Genomic DNA, 14,225 nt, shown 5'->3' on the forward strand with positions numbered 1-14,225 from the left:
AGAGTTATGTAAAAGCAAACATAAATAATGATGATGATAATAATAATAATAATCATAAATAATTAATAATAATAATTAATAATAACAACAGCAAGAGCAACACATGTCACAACCATTCCAATGTTAAAGATGCATTGTGTGGTTTAAAAAGGTAACGTTAAAGCTTTTTCTACATCATGCATGCTCCACCAATGCCCAGATGAGTAGGAAGAGCCCTGACTGTTTCACTCTGACTGCATCTATTTGCTTTGATCTTCGCTTTATAGTAAAGTGTGCGGACTCTCACACTCCACAGTTTCTTTGGGGAGGCGAGGGGCTGAGTTTGTCTTACTTAATTTGAAGTCATGTCTTCCTGTGGCTGTCGCTTTAAGACCGTGCGCGTATTTATCACATGCAGTTATGCTAAAAAAGTGACAAACTGCACAAAGATTTTTTAATGTAAAAAAAAAAAATTAGACATTGAAAATACGTAATTTCTTTTCGAAATATTTACATTTCTTCAGATGATGAATTTTGGTAGCTGTAGGATAATCATCAAAATTATATAAGGGAAAAAAAACATGAAATATTTCACACTGTGCAGTCAATCTACTTGATGTATGACTTTGACTTTTTAAATTAAACTGCTGAAATTAATGAAGTATTCAATGATTTTCAGATTTATTGAGATGCACGTGTAATAAACCACGTATTTATTTATTTATTTTAATCCTGTTCAGTACAGGAGCATGGGGGGGCCCAAGGCAAACTCTGTCATGGGTTCCACCACGGCCATACTGCAAATAGTTATCATCAACTCAATGTGAATTAGGGCAAATGCTCATGTTTCCTCAGCTATAATTAAAGTCCCTAAAATCCTAAAGTGAATAAGTGGCCCTCGCGTCGCTCTCCTCTTAATCGCTACTGCGTCCTCTTTTTTGATGAAACTGACAGCGGCGTTACTGCGACTGGCAATAACGTCTGGCTCGTGCTGTCGTTGGTTACACACATTTGGGAGCACTCAGAGTGATCACAATACATTCAACATTTTTGCTGCTTTTTTTTTTTTTTTTTTTATCACATGAAGACAAACAATACTTTAAATTGAAGAACATTTTTCTTCATTTCAGTTTTTTTTGTGAGGCGTTTGTGGGCCTCTGGATATCTTGTGGGCAATTACAGTTACAGTCAATCACGGCCCCATTTATTAAATGTCCTTTTAACGGTACGTATTCACTATTGGTGCACTTTTTTTGTTCTGATTCCAAATGGTAAGCCTCTTAGAGAAAACGACACAAATGCTTTTTACGCCTGATTGCTACACAGTCTGCATGTTGTTCCCATGTTAAACACATTACTGCCAGCGAGAAGGTTGACGGGGGCGCTTGTCCCTCCTGATCAGACAATATGCATTCTGCACGGCTGACATTGTTCACTTGCGTCAATAAATGGCAGACGTGCGGGACGCAGTTAGCTCGGGTCATTACGGAGCCATTAGTCAACACGCCGCCCCGACGCAGCGGCAAGGATAATAACTGGCGAAATTAAAGTGTCACCACAGAGGAAGCTGGAGTGATTTGCTGTGATTAATTAAAATCAAGATGACCCTTTGCCTTTAAAACAATAATTGGATTAAAAAAAAAAATAACTGTCATGTCCTCCAATTAATGGCACTATTTGAATTTCTACGTTCCTTTTCCCATGACATCCTTGAAGATTACATTTGGAAAATGTTGAATAAATCAATTGCATTATTTTCATTGAAGATTAGATTGATATTAGAATTAGTGGTTTTATTAAGACCATTCGAGAATCACATTGGATTAAAGCAGAGAGTTGACATTAAACCGCAGAGCCACTTGAGGGCGCTGTTGCCCCTTCTCATAAAACCACATTTGCCCTCCATGTGGCGAACCTCACAGTTCGCTCGTGTATGAATGCTAATGAAATACAATGACATTTCCTGATCCAGTCTGTATCTGCTGCAAGCCAGCAGGAATACAGATTGCATCAATAGTGCAGTTTGAAAGGGTCATCAAGTAAGCCTCCACGTTACGCTTTATGTGAGCGTTTCATCAGCTTCATTTTGTGTAGGAGATATTTTCATCATTCGGTTAGTTGGAGTGGCTGCTGCCTTAAATTAGTGATGTTAATTTGCGCTGCAGTAACTGAAAAGGTGATTGAAGGCCCTGGTTTCATTTGCACTGATGGGACAAACAGCAGGGTTGGCTACCCTGGCTTATTAAATACACTGAGTGCATGTCAAGAGGTAATGAAGATAGAGTTATTATTATTATTTTTTATAAGTGGCACTGTAATTGAAGGGCAACAGGAGCCGCACCTTTCACCTTATACTAAATACTTTCATTAATGCAAGGTTATGTTTGGTATCTTGGAGAAAATTAGGATGTCAAAATTAATTAACGAGTTCGTTATTTTTTTTTTTTTTTTTAAACAGCGGTATTAAAGCAATCATGGTTTCATAGTCGAAATTTTAGCTTATTTTTTCTTTTTCTTTTTCTAATAATGACAGATATGTAATTTTGGAATTATCATGTCCCAGTGATCACAGGTAATAGCGTCCTTTGAAGGCAGAAGATTGCCGTCGTGATACAAGCGCCCACGTGAAGTAAATATGACAACTGTGGATTAATTACTATTGTTATCTCTAACAGGGGGATCAGAAATTTGCTCGGTGAGAGAACATTTCAGAACATTTTAAGTCCTCCGTCTGAGGAGGAATTACAAACACACACGGCAGCCCACCCTTCAAGTAAGGCAGTGAGCGACTCTCACATTATAAAGTCCTGAATATACACAAGCTGATGTAGACCTTCAATCAAACCAGGCAGGAAGGTGCGATTTCAACAGAAAAAACAATTCACAGTGCATTGTAAGAATGCAGGCTGCCTGAGGCAGACATTTATTTTTGGCATGAGCAGTGACTTAAGAAACCCTTTCATATTTTATTTTTAATAAAGGGTTTGGAAACTGTACCTCCTACCGACACGCTTAAGAACCATTGCTGTAGCTTGTACGGAAAACACGAAGTCGGAGCGCTAAACAGACAGCAGGAAAGCTCGTTACTGTATAGCCGACATGTTTCTTTGTTAAATGCTTTATGGCCAACATTGTTTGCCCATAAGTGTCATTTAATGCTCTTGTATCATATTGTGCATTAGAGAATGTTTAAGAAGGCATTTGTTAAGATAATCAGTAGCGTTTCCTTTCGATTTACATTAGACATTAGCATTAAGCTAGTAGCGCTTTTATATCATTCTGAATATGCCCAAATTGACGTTTGTTTGCAAATGTGTTGCGTTGTAAATATCTTATGAGATAGATAACATCTATTTTGGTCTCATTTTACAGTGATTTCTGAATGAACGCATGAAAAGAGGATTATTTGGGAACTGTTAGCTCCCGTTGTCTGATTAGCTGCATAGCCGGTGTTAGAGTAGACAATATTAAGTATTGTACTCTTTGCGTGTTCAATTAACTGAATGGTGAGATTCTGGTGAAGAAGTCCCTTTGCAAAGGTATCATTAAAACAGAAGCTTCTGATGACAAAAACTGACGACACTCAAATCGTGTTCTGGTCAGATTGTGTGTCCCCTACTCCGGCACATCATTATTTATTGAAAAGTGGGTGAATACGAAAAGTCTCCTCCCATCAGCCCACAGTACATTTGTTTACAACTCAGTGAATACAAGAAAATCCTCCCTTCTGTTCCCATCAGCAAGTTCCCATAGGTATAAATCAGATTAGAGAAAAACAATAATCAGCCTGTGCCTCCCTTCCGACCGGCCGAGACCGGTCCTAGACTCCCTTCAAGATAGCAAATGTAAAAACCCGTTGCCCTTCTTCTGAGAGTGAGACAGATAATACAATTCTATTCATTGAGCCATACTGCTATAACTAAATCCAAAACGGCTAAAATATAAATTGAAACTGAAAAACAATGTTAATAACTCATCACCGGCTAGCTAGAGGATGTCACACACACACACACATGCAGGAGAAAAAAAAATAGTCATTTAAAGCCACTTGAGTGGAAAGTCAACACTGTATTAAATCTAAAATCCATATTTGAAAGAAAGTGCTTCCAAAATCCACGTCTTTCTTCGCATGAAATTCATTGAGTGCATAAATTCCAACTTGGTTGTTAGAAGCAAAGGCCTTGTTTTGGTGGCAGAAGAGCAGGAAACACTTTTCAAAGTATAAGAAAGTTATCAGAGTAAAGCAGCGTGTCAGCACCGGCGCCTCTGCTTGCCTTTTTCGCTCTCCGCCTCCTCCCTCAACTATCAGTCAAGGTAGCATCAAAGTGTAATCACCAGGAGCCACACTCGCACATCTTGGCTCGTGAAGGAATCTTAGGGAAGGGAAATATGGATCCCTCAAGGACACTGATAGTTCACACTACACAGGAGAAGAGAAAACATTGGAAACAAGCTTGCGCAGCAGCAGCAGCCTTCTTTACTGTTTCTCTGTGTGTACGCTCTCAATGGGAAATGCCCTCCAACAAAAAAGGTAGGATGTTGTGTCAAAAGATCTCGAACAGTCAAAAGGGGACTCAGAGGAGCGCGAAGTCACCCACACATGGAAAACCTCCGTTTGGGCTGGCTGGCAACACTACTTTCATGTCATCAATTTGCGAAGGCAAACCTGGCATTTATCCAGCTGCGTCTTTCACACAGAACCCAGCGAAAAGGGGGATATTGACACGACTGTGACCGCGGCAACGGTTGGCGTTGGGTTCGGGAGAATTCACAGGATGAACCTATAATGCACAATGACCGTTAACGGTGAACTTCATTTGGACCTTCTCGAATCTTTTGAACGCACAACAAGGATCCAAATTATGAAATTTGGTGCATAATAGCGTCAGCCATTTTAAATAACCCAATAACCAATTAGTGATCACTTAAACATGGGTTGTGTTGAGATGTTAAGTTCTCTGCTGGCAACTCACACTGGCGACGTGCTGGCCAGTAGAGACGTTGAGGTTTTGCTTTTGAACTTAAAAAATGATAATAATTATTATGAATGATAAAATTGTAATCACTGTATATTGAAATGCTGTCAAACTTTATTTACTGTAGAAAACTTACTAACTTCATGCAAGAATACAGTATGTCTATATATCCTGAGATTGAAAACTATTTTTTTTTTTTAACACATTGCAAATCTGAAAAGCTGTTTAATGCATTTCAATGAAATCAAGTGTTGGAAGTTTGTTTGCTGTCAATATTTTCATATAATATTGGCTTCAAATATCGGTTATCGGCTTCCTTGACTACTAATTATCGGTATCATCGACCCTGAACAAAAAGTGTAGAGGTGCAACAGTCCATCGACAAATAATCGGTTATCAAATTAATTGCTTATTATTTTCGATACAACTCAACAATACATATTCTCAGATATCTATTGTCCTCAATGAAAGCAAATATTTGTGTGTGTTTTCTTCCAAAAGAAGACATTTGCAACATTTTACAAACATCTGCTTTTACTTTGGAAAACAATAATCAACATTTTTGCCAATTGATTGATGGAACGGACCAAACACGTATTTGAATCATAGCTCATTTATATTTTTGCTTTTTTCTGCTCTGTCAGTTTCAAATAATGGCAAATTAATGAATAAACAGTAAAAAATGTGATTCATCGATTAATTGACATGACTTTTTGATCATTAAAATCTACTATTACATTTTCAAGGTGGTGGTAGTGGATAGGGGCAATATTGGCATTATGAATGGAAGTTGGAAAAAATATATATAATTTTTTTTTATTTTTTATTTTTTTTATTTTTTAATTTTTTAATTTTTTTTAATTTTTTTTAATTTTTTTTAATTTTTTTTAATTTTTTTTAATTTTTTTATTTTATTTAATTTTTTATTTTATTTTATTTATTTTATTTTATTTATTTTTATTATTTTTTATTTTTTTTATTATATATAATCCTGTATATTAATACACTTTTTTTATTCAGGTTTTACATGAAAATCCTCTACATGTCCAAAATGTAATGGAACTCTCGCCTTTTTCTTTTTTTTTTTTTTGCATAATCCTACCAAAAAGTCTTCTCTAATACTTGCTATCGTCACGCTATAGTACTTGGGGGAGGTCACAATTGCAGACATATGCAACATGAGTGTCATGCCAAACGTGTTAGTAGAGATGTCACAGGTTCGAATCTCAGCTTTCCCATTCTCCCATGTGGAGTTTGCATCTTGTTGTCCCCGCGCTTGTTTGCTCCTGTTACTCCGGCTTCCTCCCGCATTCCAAAAACATTAGGATAATGGAAGACTATAAGATCAAGGGCTGCCAAACTCATTGTTGGCAAAAGCCGCATTGTCGCTTTGGTGGTTTCCTTTAGAGGGCCATCGTGACCAACTCGAGTCAATATCACATTTGAAGAGGCTTATCATTCTCCTGCTTCTAATGTTTCAAGCCCTGAGAGTTTGATATTCCGTTCGATTTTCAAACTAAACAATCCCTCTAAAAATGTATGCTGAACGAAAGAAGCGCCGGCGGGCCTCTTATAGCCCACACGTATGATTTATCGTCCCCCTCTTTTCCGAGAGCCTGTGAAATATCAGGCTCGCGACCCGCCGAGCCGCTTGTCGTAAATGAGCGCGCGGCGATCTGTGGCTTTAAGAGCGACAACGCCGCGGCAGCACCTGCGAGCCGGGGCGGCTGCAGAGCAAGGAAATGATGCGCCTGTTTAAAGGAGAACGTAGTGAAAAATCTCATGATGTTTAAAAGCCACTTTGAAGTCTCCTGAACGGGTAAATAAATGATGTGCTCAAGAAGCCCGGCGAAATGGCTGCGGCTCCTCCACCTGCGGCTCCGCGCTTAAATATTCATTTCCTGTCATAGCCGCACACTCAAACCGCTCTTTGGCTCCCGCAAGCTCCTGTTTGTTTGTGGAAGACGGAAGTGGATAGCAACGAGCGTACAGTACACGGGAGGGGAAGAAGATTGACTTTATCCTTAATGATCACCGCAAACACTCTCTTTTTTTTATTTTTATATATATATATTTTTTATTTTTATTTTTATTATTATTATTTTTTCTAAACTCTTTCATCGGCGGACAGCGCTGCAGAGGCGAAGGGGAGAAGAAAAAAAAAAACGGCGCTTTTCATCCACTCCGTTAGCATTCTTTTCATCCCGGCAATGCTCATAATGGCCTCGAGATTAGCGCTCATCGAGTTAGCTTTCATTTGGCGGCGTGGGGGAGCAGCGGCAGCGGCGCCGAGGAGACACTTGTTGGAGAGAATTACGCCGGGAGAAAGCGGGGAAAAAGAGAATTTTTAATGTGAGGGTTTAGAAAATGAGGAGCAGGATTTCAGCGCCAGCCCGGCTAATTAGTGTATCGTTGTGCACGTTTTTCAGCGCGCCGGCAAAATAGTGCAATGGGGCGAATGCGCTGATAAATTCGCCGTGATGATCTATTTAGATTAATTCTTGATCGTGTTCAATAAAATGCCTTCAAATTCAATTCACACATTTGACTTCATTCGCATAATTATTTCTTCTTCATCTAAAGAATTTAGCACCAAACACTGCAATTAGTAGAAAAGTGACACTTTTAAGAAAAAGTAACAAGCTGTATTTTCTTCTGTGCAAGCAATTCTGTTATTTACTTGAATGTCTTAAATTCCAGTGCAAAATGTTCAAATACATTTTTTCCAATGATGATAGCATTGCGTCCAGGCTATCAAATAACAAAGCAGCCCCAAACCACGATGGCCCTCCATCGTGCTTCACAGTTGGGTTGTTACCATACCAGATGAGGTGGAAAATAAATAAATACAATAAAATCTCACTCTGATGCAAGTTGTCTAGAAAAATCCTTCTTTTGTGGTGTCGTCCATTCACATCGATTCTTGTTGAATGTTTTAGCTATCATAGATTTGTCAACAGAAATCTTAGCATGCGCCAAACGTCTCTGTAAGTCTTTAACCGACAGACACCCGAAATCTTTATTTCAATTTTCCCGCCCATTTTGACTCTTCTGCCATTTTGACAGAAGATACCACCACATAAAATATTTGTTGCCATTTCTCGACACTAATGAAGCTTAGCTTGTATTTCACTTTCTTATGCACTCTCAAAACACTTTTTTTTTTTTTTACTTTAACGGCCGATTTTCCTCGTGAGTCGCCGTTCAGAATCTTCCAATACAGTGCATTTCACTTGTAATCATTATTCGTTATTAGAACTCTCAGAACCTGACTACATAATCACAGCTGAGCTAAATGGAAAAGACTTAAATGGTGGCGCAGCCAATTGGCGGGAAAATTCTGTGAAATTCAGTTTATAATATGAATAAACGTCCCTTTTGGTCCAAAGAAACACCAAACGTGCAAATAGTAGTCGTGTTACACCAATTTCAAAATCGCGGTACATGGTCAAAAATGGCGGGAAAATTCTGAAAATTGGTTTCTCCCCCAATATATTCCATGGAAATTCCCAACTTTTGCCGAAATGGGACGGGCTAATTCAGAGTGTTATAAAAAAAAAAAAAGGATGAATTTCGAGTTGTTATTGACCTTTCATATAAATGTGCCCAAGAAATGCTGTTTTTTGTACGCATCAGCTTTTGGCGTGTTCATGTATTTGTAAAACTGTCTTCATATTGTACTTAATTTTTGGAAAGATTTCCGACTAAAGTCTTGTTAGAGCAAATTGCACACAATGAGTGCTTTTCGACGCTTTTCCTACAAATTTCTCACAGGATCTGACTGCTCATTAGTCCACCGTGGAGAAAAAAAAAAAAGTCTTGACCTCGCATTGACTTTCCCTCCCTCCCATCTCTTCGTTTTTCTCCGTTGAAAATCCTCTCCCGGCGTGGATTTCGCACGTTCCTTCAGGAGATTGTCGACATTTAGCTGTTCCACATGCTTGATTACATGGAAAGAGAAACGATGACTTTTCGTGGCATCATTCAGTCAGCCCGCGCCCAATCGCACCTGGGGCCAAGCAATCGCTGGCAGCAGGGCGTTTTTTTTTTTTGTCTCCCGTAACTTGACAAAAAAGTATGTTTCTTTGATTTCGAGAGCAATTAGAAAAGGAATAACTCCCTGAATATGTTTGGACTGGAACGACGACACCTCTGGCTCCGCAATCACTCGCTGGTGCTTTTGCGGGAGCCCGTGGAAAATGTAAGTCTTTTATTTTTTGCGGGGGCTCTTTGCCTTCGCCCTCATGCCAGTTTCCCGCGCCACACGGTGTCATACTCACCCAGATATAAAAGAGGCCAAGCAGGGAGTTGCCAAGAGCAACTGCATGCTGTTCCTGCAGGGAACAATTGAGGATTGCTCAAAAAAGGCTCTTCAAGGAAAAAGTAGACAGGCAAGTTTTCTCTGTAAAAGCTCCCTTTTTTGTTCAACTTTTTTGGGCCTTTCATCAAATACATTCCGTGCGTGTCGACTGAAATGCATGACACCTCTGGCACGGCCCGCCAATCTTTGCGAGGATCAATACTTTCACCTCATGCATATGTCTGATGTTTGACATTAAGATTCAGGACAGCGGGAACACCGAAAGTCAATTAAATTGTATATTCGGGGGTAGTTGGACTAAAGTTTTTGGGTGGAAAGAAATGACTCCAAAGTCATTGGAAGAATATGATCATGTCGGCCATTAAACAGGAAATGGAACCTTTAGCGACCACCACTGCTTCTTTGTCAATAAGTTGACAATAATGCTAAAAGATGTACAACTTAATATCCTTGCATGCTTTCTTCAGAATACCCTAAGGGAAACTTTACACCCCCTTTTTCTTAATTAGCTTGTTTTTTTTTGGGGGGGGGGGACGGTCCCGTCCCATCCACATGAGCCACTGCTCCCCTTTGCCTCTCTATATTGCTGGGCTCATGCAGAGTATGGATTTCATGACCATGACAACTGCTGGCGGAAGGTCCTTCTACTAGCCCACTGTGTTAAAGAAAAAAAAAAAAACGTGCATTGGTAATGATTTTCACTCATGGATGCAGCACTTCAACACCAATTAGTTTTGCAGACCTGCGCATGTTGAGATTTTAGCTTGGACTCGATAGTGAAATGATGGACGTTAGGCCGGAATGTCTGCCAAATAGAATGATGTAAATGAGCTCCCACTGAACACCCAAACAAATGTTTGCTTAGCTTTGTGCGAGCAAACAATGTGTAAACACGGACAGGCTACCAAACAGAATCAGATTGACTCTTTAAGCAATGGATCAAAATATATGGACGGACAATATAACAATACTCTCAAGTGGGCTGCAACGGAACCTTATTTTAATAATCGGTTGTTTTGTCGATTAGGGTTAGGGATGAATAAAAAAAAAAAAAGCTTTAATTTCCATTCCTTTATTAAAAAACAGGACTTTTTTTTTCAAATTGGAAGGGAAAATCATTATTTAAAAAAAATATATATTTTGATGGACAACGAACGACATAAGTCAAATTCTATTTTTCGACCGGGGGTGGTAACGACATCATATTTGTCGTGCATCGGCGGAGGAAGGGAGCGTGCATGCCGACTGGCGCCAAACATAATTTTCAATTAATTTGATTATCGATTAATTGTTAATCCATTAATCGATGTCACTCTACTCCAAATCATCCGTCTAGTGTAAGAGCAGCTTTCTGAGTCACATACAGTGGTAGTGCAACTCCTCTTTTCATAGAGTCTCTTGCACCATTACTTGCACTCGTCTCCATGACTGCATTATAGTGCCCCCAGTGGCCAAATCGTGCATAAGGCACAAACGGTTTCAATGTAATTCCATGTCTATTGTTATCAGTACATTTGATTCCGGTAGGCCGTTTCTATTCTTAAGTATCGAGCAATGCTGCTAACGAATAACAATGTGATGTGGAAGTCATGATAAATCAAATGTTTGTTTTTTGTGATTCTTGCCACATTGCACGGAGGTATGCATGAGAGCATGAGAGCATGAGAGCATGAGGGATCATCGCAATCCTCGCTCGAGTGCTTAGTATGCGGCAGGTTAACAATAACTGCTTAAGATTCTGCGCTGGTATGAGATTTCTTTGAGTGATTTATTTGTCCTGCATAAGGAGAAAACGTCCCTTCGGGGCAACTTGAATTAAAATGGATGACATTTGAAAGCCCCCTCAAGAACACCAGCACGGCGGGCAACCGGGGGGGGGGTGAAAAACCGAACAGAGCGTCGCATGAGCAGAAGGCCTCTCGCACCAGGGCCTTGATTTAATCACTGCCCTGCGAGAGGAGCGAGCAAGCAGGCAACAAAGCCGTCCTCGAGCCTTACACGTCCTGTCTTCAATGCTCCCCGCAGGTGAACCCAGGAGAGGCTATCCGTCGCCCTCCACCCGGCTCCTTTGAAGATGAGAGGAATCGAGCGCGCGAGAGCGGAGGGAAGGCCGAGAGGAGGAGAGGTAGACGAAACCCCCGCTTGTTCTCTTTGAACTGCTAATCGCCGTGTTTAAAGCTGACCTCGCTTCCCGTCTCCCGTCTGCGCGCTGCTCATTAAAATATGTACCCTGATAAAGGATCCAGAGGGGGGGAAGTTCAACATATTCCGCCACGGTGGTAGTCAAACATGAAATTTCCTCCTGGATGGTAAAACCGAGGCGTGAAAACCTGCTAACCTGGTATGATTGGACTTGCACGCCTGCCCGACTGAGAGCGAGGCAAAGAAAATGGCGAATGTTTGATTTTGTTGCCTTGACTTGTCAGAAAGGATCTGATACGTGCCATTTACAAAGTCCAATGGCTTCTTTAGCATTATCAACATTTCACACAGCAAAAAAGCAATCGTTTTGTGCGGCCCGACAGCCAGTCGAGGGGAATTTGGTCAATTCTTATCACGGCCGTGGATGAATTTCACAAACGTTTATTTATTCACAAGAGTGTTATTGATTTTTTTTCAGTTGAAAACCAAGGTGAGCTTCACATACAGTCTGATGACCTTTTTTTTTTTTTTATGGCATTGTTAAAAGAGGAGAAAAAAAGAGAAAATAATACTTCCGTCCATTTTCTGAATCACTTATTCCGGAATATTTGATTCATTATAAAATTGAAACACTAAATTAATATTTAAGGACCAGGGATTCACTGCCGACATGTCTTGGGTGGAGTCGCCATTGATACCATTTTAATAATCGAATCTAATCGAATGGTCAAAGAAGAAGCATTGCCGAGGCTGCTGTTGCTATAATACAAAAAAAAGAAAGTGGGAGAAAGAGTGTTGAAAATGATTGACAGAGACTCTCCCTGCTTTGCTTTTCATTAGGGATGTTTGATACCACCCGTTTTCGGACCAATATCAGTACGAGCACTCAGCTCCTGAGTAGTCACCGATACCGATACGTCTCGAACAGTGGTTCTTAACCTTGTTGGAGGTACTGAACCCCACCAGTTTCCTATCCACATTCACCGAACCCTTCTTTGCCGAAAAATACAATTCAAGACATCGGTATAGAGTAGCCATTTCATCAAATCTGGCTCTCTACACCTTGAGTTCAGAAATCGTTGTTATGTTTCTTTAGTTTTGCTAGAGCACTAGTTTGTGCGAGACTAGAGTTGCTCAACTTGGCATTCCGATTCAGGCAGTTAGGTTGCTGACTCCCATCACTAAACTCAACTCTACAGGGCTCTTTGAAATCAACAACCTCCGCTTAGGATGGAACCCGGGGGGGGGGGGGGGGGGGCAGCAGATACAATGAATGAAATCAGCAGGGGCTTTAGAATCGAACCCTGTGGAACACCATATGTTCATGTGAATTTATATTACACATATCCGTCTGACCACTTTCTTTCTTTGCTCAATTAGTTAGTATGAAGAAATTACAATATAAAGAAATCACACGACGTACCATCACAATGGCCACGAGTCCTCTACCGAGCACAGCAAATTCTCTGCAACACAGACACGCCAAGCAATGTAGCATGGTCACTTGCAGCCACTGATGGCCAAGTGAGGCGTACCCCTGAGACTGACTCACTGAACCCCCTCAGGTTCAATCGAACCCATGTTAAGAACCACTGGTCTAGAACTTTTAATCCATAGAATTTCTACCCCAAAACAATGACTTTTTAAAGAAATGTAATACCTTGAAATAGGGCCAAGTATCAGCCCGAAACTGATACCCGGTATCAGATACTCACTCGTTCCTACTTTTTATTCGCAGGTACTTTTCAAATGATGAATATAGTATACCTGTATCTAACCACTGCTTATTTAGCTACTGAGTTTACTGGTTTAGCGCGGATTGAATCTGACGGAAAAAAAAAACACCACCCGAGCAGGCTAATCGATCTGGACTGAATCGAGATCCAATTTGGGAAAATTCACACTCATGCACGATCCCAAAGATGGCCGGGGTGAGGAAAGGTGTGGGGCAAGTGGACGAGGCTCGCGTCGGATCAATCAATCATCGCTCCCGTTGGCTCGTATCGACTCTGCCGTCCCACTGGGGTTCACACTCGATGCACTTTAAGGCATTTTTCGCAACGGGTCGATGAAGACGCGTGCTCGGACCAAGTCTCAGCGTTTATTGCGACGCGTTTGGGTAACGCCGTCTCTCCCGGGCACGGTTGCCGGGGGACCCCGTGCGCGCTGCTTCAACACACCCACTCAATAGATGTCGATGAGGTTGATAACAAAACACAACAAATTCTACGCAGGTTTTTACACATTTTCAATCTTTTTGCGAATCGCGGCGATCAAATTTGGGCTTCTGGTTGTCCACTTCTGCTCTGAAATGCGTCAACATTGGATCTCGTGTTGATGGAGGTAATGAATTATTATCGCTTTCACCTTGAGGCCGTCTGTGTGTCATCACGGAGAATAGCGACTCCTGCACCTGCTCGCTCAGAAACGACTTCACAAACCTCTTTTTACTCAATTTTGACCTTCCGCAGTCACTAAGCACACAACTCGTTGGCTGAAAGCGTTGCGAGAGTCGAGTAGACTGAAGCAACGTGGGCAATTTAAGAGAACAGCTTGCTTTGTAGCAAGGTTCTTGTAGATAATGAAAACAAACGCAAAAAAATGAAAACAAACTGAAACGCCATTTTATGTTAACAAAACTAACTATAATAATAGCAAAAATGTCCTTTGTTTTATTCTGGTAATTCATTTATTACATGAGCCTTTGGGAATGATATTAAATGTGATTTTAAGTATATTTACTTAACCGGAATAAGGACGTTTAAAAGCGTCACACAGAAGTGACGTCATCATCTAGCAGCAGCCAA

The sequence above is a fragment of the Leptonotus elevatus genome, chromosome 16, assembly GCF_054856555.1.
Source record: "Leptonotus elevatus isolate MCC_2025b chromosome 16, RoL_Lele_1.0, whole genome shotgun sequence".
In the NCBI taxonomy this organism is placed as follows: domain Eukaryota; kingdom Metazoa; phylum Chordata; class Actinopteri; order Syngnathiformes; family Syngnathidae; genus Leptonotus; species Leptonotus elevatus.